The 8,297-nt window shown below is 48.5% G+C and overlaps 1 non-coding gene across 1 annotated transcript; it reads left to right on the top strand.

Annotated features, from left to right (window-relative positions):
* The first annotated feature begins 642 nt into the window (after positions 1-642).
* Trnas-cga (transfer RNA serine (anticodon CGA)) lies at positions 643-714 on the top strand. The gene has a single exon. It is a non-coding gene; the product is annotated as a tRNA-Ser (tRNA).
* Positions 715-8,297: the final 7,583 nt, after the last annotated feature.

Below are 8,297 nucleotides of genomic sequence, written 5' to 3'. Positions count from 1 at the left end.
TGGGTTTATTGACCAGCTACCATCACCCAAAACGATCACGTGCTCGTGATGCCTGTGGCAGAAAGGATGTTCCACATCCGCCCCTAGGTTTGTGGGTTTTGGCACTGGCTAACACTCCCAGGGTTAGTTCAAGTTGTAAAAAACATAAATACCCCAGAAAGCGGATGAGAAAACGGCTCCGCGGTACCTCAATGGGGAGAGCATCGCACGCGTAATGTGAAGACGTGCATTCGTTCCCCACCTGCGGACAGTTTTCTCATGCGTTTTCATTTCCATTAATTTATCATTTTCTTTAATTCAATGAGTGCGTACAAGTAATTTCCCCTATGTTGTCCTTGGTGTCATTGTTTGTTGGCTTCTGATGATATGACTAATAAAAATCGGGCCCCTCGGTTCCCTTTCTTCTCGTTCATTACATAACGAGGGCTCGAATCCGGCAACATTGGTGACTTCAGGTAGCATATGTGGGTTTATTGACCAGATGTCATCACCCAAAAAGATCACGTGCTCGTGACGCCTGCGGCAGAAAGGATGTTCCACATCCGCCCCTAGGTTTGTGGGTGGTGGCGCTGGCTAACACTCCCAGGGTTAGTTAAAGTTCTGAAAAATATAAATACCCCAGATAGCGGATGCGAAAACGGCTCCGCGGTAGCTCAATGGTGAGAGCATCGCACGCGAAATGCGAAGACGTGGGTTCGTTCCCCACCTGCGGACAGTTGTTTTTTCATCCGTTTTCATTTCCAATACTTTATCATTTTCTTTAATTCAATTAGTAAGTACAAGTAATCCCTTATGTTGTCCTTGGTGTCATTGTTTGTTGGCATCTTATGATATGAATAATAAAAATCGGGCCCCTCGGTTCCCTTTCTTCTCATTCATTACATAATGAGGGCTCGAATCCGGCAACATTGGTGCCTTCAGGTAGCATATGTGGGTTTATTGACCAGATGCCATCACCCAAAAAGATAACGTGCTCGTGACGCCTGCGGCAGAAAGGATGTTCTACATCCGCCCCTAGGTTTGTGGGTGGTGGCGCTGGCTAACACTCTTATGGTTAGTTCAAGGTGTAAAAAACATACAGACACTAGAAAGCCGATGGGAAAATTGCTCCGCGGTAGCTCAATGGTGAGAGCAACGCACGCGTAATGCAAAGACGTGGGTTCGTTCCCCACCTGTGGACAGTTGTTGTTTCATCGGTTTCACTTCCATTAATTTATCATTTGCTTTAATTCAATGAGTAAGTACAAGTGATTTTCTCTATGTTGTCCTTGGTGGCATTGTATGTGGGCTTCTTATGATGTGATTAATAAAAATCGGGCCCCTCGGTTCCCAATATACTCGTATATATATATATATATATATATATATATATATATATATATATATTGTAACACACCGTTGGTTAAAGTTAGTTTAATTGATTCATGTTGGGCGAACTTGTGCCCGACAAACAGTTAAGCAAGAGTCTCGCTCCAACGTACACGGTCTTCTCACAAGCTTTCCACGCGTCTTCTTCTTCTTCGTGTCCAGCCTGATGATCTCTTGCTCCGATTGCACTTGCCTTGTGCGCACGTGTTGGTCGCTTCGCTGCTGCTATCTTTCGTACGTAGCAACACATGGACGGGCGCGGGAGACGGCTGGCCCGCGAGATTTGAAGGCACCTTGTGTCATTGTCCCCCTTCCAAGAATGCATCGTCCCGATGCTTATAAAGAAGGCGGCAGTTTCTAGGCTGTCATTCGGAAAGCTTGTTGGCCAATTGTCTGTTATTGTCTGTCGTAGTAGGGTTTCATTCGCACGACATTAACGACTTCGGTGCGATGCCGCCGTCGTGAAGAGGTTACTTGACCTTCTGGAAGAACTTCGTAGTTCAAGTGGCTAAGTCGGCGAATTATTCTGTACGGGCCAAAATAACGACGAAGAAGCTTTTCAGATAGGCCGCGCATCCGTACAGGAGTCCACACCCATACCCTGTCTCCAGGTGCGTACTGGACGTCTCTTCGTCGCAAGTTATACCGATTCGCATCGGTTTGCTGTTGCTGCTGAATGCGGTGTCGCGCCAGCTGCCGTGCCTCTTCAGCTCTTTCTGTGAAGTCGCTGATATCATGGTCATTTTCCGAGCTCTCATCTACAGGTAGCATTGCATCTAAGGGTGTGGTGACGGTCAGGCCAAAAACGAGTTGGAAAGGTGTCATTCGAGTCGTGTCTTGCACTGCGGTATTATACGCGAATATGGCGTATGGTAGGATCTTGTCCCATGTTCGGTGCTCCATGTCCACGTATATTAATAACATATCGGTCAGCGTTCTGTTGAGTCGTTCAGTCAGTCCATTTGTTTGCGGATGATATGCGGTGGTTTTTCTGTGACTGGTGTGCGTCAGTTTCATAATGGACTGTGTCAAATGCGCAGTAAATATGGTTCCTCGGTCCGTGATCAGAACTTTAGGAGCGCCATGCCGTAGTACAATGTGCGTGACAAAAAATTCCGCTACTTCAATGGCTGTACCCTTAACAAGAGACCCTGTCTCGGCATATCGAGTTAGGTAGTCAGTTGCAACCACGATCCACCGCTTTCCTGACGACGATGTGGGAAAGGGGCCAAGTAAATCCATTCCCACTTTTGCAAATGGAGTTTTCGGAGGCTGTATGGGTTGTAGGAGACCTGCTGGCTTCAATGGTGGCATTTTACGTCTTTGGCAATCCCGGCAGGTTCTCACATAGTGTTGCACAGAATTCAACAACTTTGGCCAGTAATACTTCGCACGGATGCGTGCGAAGGTCCTGCTCACTCCTAAGTGTCCTGCTGATGGGTCATCGTGGCACGCTTCCAATATCTCTGGGCGTAACTTTGAAGGTACGACGAGCAGAAATGTCTCAGCACTATGTTCAAAATTTCTTTTGTACAGGACGTTATTTCTCAGTACGAACGACGACAAGCTGTGGATAAAAGCTCGTGGAACGTCGACAGTGTGTCCTTCTAGGTGATCAATGAGCAGACGTAACTCCGCGTCAGAGTACTGATGCTGCGCCATTTGCGATGATGTCACAGATCCTAGGAACGGGCAATCCTGTTCATCTTCAGCAGGTGTAGATTTCGTGGATTCAATCGGTGCACGCGACAAGCAATCAGCATCACTGTGCTTGTGACCGGACTTGTATACGACGGTTATATCGTATTCCTGCAGTCGCAGGCTCCATCTTGCAAGCCGTCCAGATGGGTCTTTAAGATTGGCCAGCCAGCACAACGAATGATGGTCGCTGATAGCTCGAAATGGTCTGCCATATAAGTATGGTCTGAACTTGCTAATGGCCCATATCACCGCGAGGCATTCTTTTTCTGTCGCTGAGTAGTTCACCTCAGCCTTTGAAAGAGTACGACTAGCATACGCAATCACTCGTTCCTCTCCATTCTGCCACTGAATGAGGACGGCCCCGAGGCCTAAATTGCTTGCGTCTGTGTGGATATCAGTCTCGGCTTCCTGGTCAAAATGGGCAAGAATTGGATGATTCTGAAGACGCGTTCGTAGTTCATTGAAGGCATCCTCCTGTTCACTTGACCAGACGAAAGGCATGTCGTCTTTTGTTAGCCGCGTTAGCGGTTCGGCAATCCTTGAAAAATTTTTCACGAAGCGTCTGTAGTAGGCGCAGAGTCCTAAGAATCGCCTAACGGCCTTTTTGTCGGTTGGTTTCGGAAATTTTTCAACAGCCGCAGTCTTCTCAGGGTCTGGGCGAATGCCTTCTGAACTGACGACATGGCCAAGGAAAAGGAGCTCGTGAAAGCCGAAATGGCATTTCTGCGGTTTTATCGTCAAACCTGCTGATCTAATAGTTTTCATCACAGCCCGCAGTCGCTCTACATGCTGCTCGAAGGTAGCGGAAAAAACCACGACATCATCAAGATAAACGAGACAGGTTTGCCATTTCAGACCGGTGAGCACAGTGTCCATCATCCGCTGAACTGTTGCGGGTGCCGAACAAAGACCAAACGGAAGTACTTTGAACTCGTATAGTCCGTCTGGCGTCACAAATGCGGTCTTTTCGCGATCTCGTTCGTCCACTTCTATCTGCCAGTACCCATTTTTGAGGTCCAGGCAGGAAAAGAATTTTGCATCTCGTAGTCTATCTAGAGTGTCATCAATTCTTGGAAGTGGGTAAACATCCCGCTTTGTGACGGCGTTCAGCTTCCGGTAATCGATGCAGAAGCGCAAGGTCTGGTCCTTTTTTTTTACAAGTACCACAGGCGACGCCCACGGACTTGCCGATGGCTGAATTACGTCGTCTTTAAGCATTTCCTTAACTTGACTTCCGATGGCTTCTCTCTCTTTTGGCGACACTCGGTAGGGATGCTGGCAAATAGGCCTCACTGATTCATCGACAATTATCCGATGTTTGGCGATAGATGTACGTCGGACCTTGGATGAAGTTGAAAAGCATTCGGCGAATTCTCTTATGAGGTTCTCTATTTGCTCCCTCTGTCCGGGCAGTAGACCTGGTTCAATGTCGATTGATGCAAGGACAGAATCCACATCTTGGGAATTCGATATTGCAATCTTGGGAATGCTTAGGTCCGTAACTTCGACGAAGTTATTAAGGCTTGCAATAACGGTTCCCTTCGCGACATGTTGCACCTCATTTCCAAAATTAGTGAGGAAAACATTGGTATATCCGCCACGTAGCTGAACAAGGCCTCTTGCCATGCAGATCCCTTTTTCGAGCAAGAGCCTGGTGTTGCTGTCTGCAATCCCTTCGTAGTCACTGAACTCGTTGCTCCTTACTGCAACAGCTACGCTGGATCTCGGAGGAATCATCACGTCGTCGTCAGCAATGCAGAGGGCATCGAATTTTTCTTCAGTGTCAAATGTTGCGAGAGCGTGCCTCGTTGAAAAGGAAACACGTGATTCCCGCAAGTCGATTACGGCACCGTTAGCCTGCAAGAAGTCCATGCCAATAATCAAGTCTCTTGAGCACTCGGGAAGCACAATAAAGCTAGCGACGTAAGTGAAGCCTCGTATTCCTATTCTAGCCGTGCACTTGCCCGTCGGGTCGATGAGGTGTCCTCCCGCAGTGCGTACTTGTGGCCCTTTCCAAGGAGTCAGCACTTTCTTCAGTTTCCTGGTAAGCTCACTACTTATTACCGAGTAATCTGCACCTGTGTCCACTAACGCATTCACTTCGTAACCGTCAACAAACACACGTAAATCGGAAGCGACGTCGCTATTACGGTACTGGTTTCTGAGTCCCTTGTCGTCGTTCGGAGTCGTCGATGGAGGTTCTTCTGTTTTCGCACCGGCAGCGGCCTTACCTCCCCAGGTCGCTGAGTCTAGTTTTCCCGACGCGGGCTTTGCGAATGGCGTCTTGGGGAGCTTCATGACGGACGGGGGCTCGGTGAACGATACCTTAACGGTGCTGTTGATCGAGGTTGGTGTTGCTGAGAGCTGTATGGGAAGCTTTGACGAGTCGACAGGTATTCTTCGATTTCGAATGGACGCTCACCATTTCGAGGGCAAGGTGCGTTTACCGGAAAACCACGGAGTCATGCCTGGCGATAGGGGCACATTCGGTAGAGGTGGCCAGCTTCACCACAGTGGTAGCAAAGAGGTATTCGCTCGGGAGTGCGCCATACATCGGCCTTCCTAAATGTTCTCTCGGGTGGCGACAGCGTATTTCGAGGCATCGCGTTGTTAATAGATGCAGTGGCTGCGACATGAGCACGTCCGGGAGTTTGCCGCAGTACATCGGCATATGAGAGGCTCGGCTGGCGCAGTAATGGCGCTTGGGGGTGTGCACTGAGCTGTGGTTCCCGGATCACCTGTCTGACCTCTTCTCGAACCACGTCTGCCAGTGAAGAGGGCGTTGGAGCGTTCTGGTCAAGTCGTAGCCTCTGAAGCTCTTCTCGCACTACAGATCGTACGAGCTCCCGTATGACTTCCACGCTGCTTCCGAAGACTGTTGGAACTGTGTCTACAGAGGTGACGTTCATTTCCCGGTTGTAGATCCTTGATCGCTGAAGCAACGTTCTTTCCATTGTTGTCGCCTCCGAACGAAACTCAGCGACCGTGCGCGGTGGGCTACGAACCAACCCTGCGAATAGTTCCTGTTTTACGCCCCGCATTAGATGGCGAAGCTTCTTGTCCTCGCTCATGTTGGGATCAGCTCGGCGGAATAGGTGGGACATGTCTTCTACATACATGGCGACGCTTTCATTGTTTCGCTGGTTTCTTGCTTGTAGGGCAGCTTCGGCCCTCTCCCTGCGGTCCGTACTCGGGTAAGTGGCAAGCAACTCCCGTCGGAAAGCATCCCAAGACACAAATGTCGCTTCATGGTTTTCGAACCACGTTCTTGCGCTGTCCTCTAACGCGAAGTAAGCGTTTCGCAGCTTGCGCTGTTCGTTCCATTCGTTGAACTCCGCGACGCGCTCAAAGCGTTCCAGCCAGTCCTCTGCGTCTTCAAATGTGTCGCCATGGAAACGCTCAGGCGTCATCAGCGGATTCACTACGATGTGAGTTGGCGCGGCCTGAGTTGTCATCTCGGTAGCGTTTCTGTTAACAGATGTTGACGCTCCGAGAGAATCCGGCAAAGGGAAAGCTCGGGGGGCTCACCACGTAGGCGACGACTGCTGCGTTGGTGAACAGGAGTCAGTTCGTTGGGTCCGAGTCGCCGTGCGTCCGGGCTGCTTTCTCTAAGTCGAGAAGGGCTTGAAATCATACCCCGCACCTCCACCAGAATTGTAACACACAGTTGGTTAAAGTTAGTTTAATTGATTTACGTTGGGCGAACTTGTGCCCGACAAACAGTTAAGCAAGAGTCTCGCTCCAACGTACACGGTCTTCTCACAAGCTTTCCACGCGTCTTCTTCTTCTTCGTGCCCAGCCTGATGATATCTTGCTCCGATCGCACTTGCCTTGTGCGCACGTGTTGGTCGCTTCGCTGCTGCTATCTTTCGTACGTAGCAACACATGGACGGGCGCGGAAGACGGCTGGCGCGCGAGATTTGAAGGCACCTTGTGTCAATATATATACGGGTGAATACCTCAGAGAAAACATTTCACCAAAGCGACTGCAACACTTTCACAGTCCCAGAAGTAAGCCGGCTTATGTGAGGCAATTAAAAAAATTCATTAATGGAAACAGGACGTGGAGGGTCTGCAATTCACTAGGCTAACAATCCTCAATAATTCAAACAAACGCATCTATCTGAAATTCACCGGGCCTCTTATGTTATCCCTAAGACGACTTGAAGGCGAAAGCCCAAGTGCCGATGCAATAAAGACAGACACATGACGTGCACATACCCCTTAATTCGCTTAGTAATCTCTCCTAATTAGCTTACTAATCCTCTTATTTCGTTTAGCCTTCCCCCTTATTCTCTTAGTCGACTTCCCTAAGTCATCCGTCTTAATTGTCTAACTCAGCTTCTTAATTTGACTAGTCTAATACGCTTAGTGGTCCACTCAATCCACGTTATCACCCATCTTAAGTGGGCTTATCATCCGCCTTGCTTGTTTACATCCTATGAGCCATTGGTGACGATAGTGTTTGTACCTTCCATGTTGTGTACGTGTTTTCGCTCAAAGCCATTGAAGGTCAACTGAACAATGAGACATATAAGGTTTTCACCTTGATAAAAGCAACCGCTCGGGGGGCTGCTCTTTCGCCGTATAGTCTTCACGCACATACGAGGCAGTTTCACCGAATTATTACCCCGTACACCAAGTATTTTCGGCTTGTCTGTCCTAAACCATCTTTGACAATGACTATATAGTCCCAACAGACTAAGTATATGAGATTTTAGGGATTTTCGCTAAGATGAAGAATGAGGCTACTCCCTCGCGTACACTTTTCTCGTGCCAACATCAACTTGTTCTTTGGGATGATCGTCGCTTGTTGATGATTATGATTCCCATGCAATTACACAGACCCACAGCATTGGATAGTACATGGAGTGTACCCGTGTGTTGATTATGATTATGACTTTCATTTAATAGCACATACCCACAACGGGGTTCGTACATAACTTGCAAACACCAACTAGCTTCGAGATGATCACCTCGTTTTGATGATTATTGTCACGTAGTAGCGACGGTGAATAAAAAATGCACAAAACTGTGAATGACGAAATGGACTTTATTGGGCGAATCTGTGCTCACAAAAGTAAGTTGCACTCGAAGCAAAAGGATAGCGGCGAACACAATCGGCGATCGTCGAAATCTGATCAGTGGCGTAACACGTCGGCGTTTATACATGAGTCATCGAAGGTTCCAGATTATTCCCTGGTGCCCGCGTGTCTTCTAGAAAGTTC

The sequence above is a fragment of the Dermacentor silvarum genome, chromosome 5 (assembly GCF_013339745.2).
Source record: "Dermacentor silvarum isolate Dsil-2018 chromosome 5, BIME_Dsil_1.4, whole genome shotgun sequence".
NCBI classification, from domain to species: domain Eukaryota; kingdom Metazoa; phylum Arthropoda; class Arachnida; order Ixodida; family Ixodidae; genus Dermacentor; species Dermacentor silvarum.
Note: the sequence above shows the minus strand (reverse complement) of the source record. Positions and strands in the feature narration are given on the sequence as shown.